Raw genomic sequence first — 721 nt, forward strand, 5'->3', positions numbered from 1 at the left:
GGTTTTAGGGAGGAAGAGCAGAAAGGGTGAGGTGGGGCAGGGAGAAAGGGAGAGACTCATCGAGTTGATCTGTCCTTCAAGTAAGAGATTTAATACCAATCAACTTTAAAGCAGGAGCTGTGAAGAAGAGATTTAGTCCCACCAGATAAAACAAGGTGTCCACTTTTAAAAGTTTTCATGAGAAGATGAGGTCTTTCACCTCTGGAAGTAGGCTTGGATAATATGTGAACTGTTATGACCAAGGTAGGGGAGTCAGGCATATGAGACAGGGTACATGACAGCAGTCACTCTTTCTCTGGGCGAAAAAAGTGTCCTGTGTCCTTTCTATTGCTTCAATAAAGATTGACCCTTTCCTTTAGCTTCTGTGGCTTCTGTGTCGCATGTGTGTCAGTAGGTGCCAGAGAAGAGGGAGACTATGCCTATACTCAGGGTCTTGGCCTATAAACATCTGAATAATTAGTAACCTAAATTCCCTGACAAAAAGAGAGCCTGAGAGGAGAGCAAGCCAGAGACAATAAGAACCTTACTTGGGACAGAGGACCTGGGTGAGAGTGAGCATGAGGCGATGAACATTGAATGGGGCCACTTGGATGGCAGGGTAAGAGGCAAGCCTTTTAGAACCACTAGGTTTAGAACAGGGGCAGACCATGTGGGAGATAAATACCGTCTGGTAACACACTGCAAGTGAGGCATAGCAGTCCTGAGACCACTTCTGAAACAA

General features: G+C 45.6%; 1 non-coding gene across 1 annotated transcript; it reads left to right on the plus strand.

Annotated features, from left to right (window-relative positions):
• The first annotated feature begins 341 nt into the window (after positions 1-341).
• Positions 342-471, plus strand: LOC116084016. Its single transcript, XR_004115992.1, has one exon. It is a non-coding gene; the product is annotated as a small nucleolar RNA SNORA17 (small nucleolar RNA).
• Positions 472-721: the final 250 nt, after the last annotated feature.

This window comes from Mastomys coucha, unplaced genomic scaffold, assembly GCF_008632895.1.
Source record: "Mastomys coucha isolate ucsf_1 unplaced genomic scaffold, UCSF_Mcou_1 pScaffold8, whole genome shotgun sequence".
Lineage (NCBI taxonomy): Eukaryota > Metazoa > Chordata > Mammalia > Rodentia > Muridae > Mastomys > Mastomys coucha.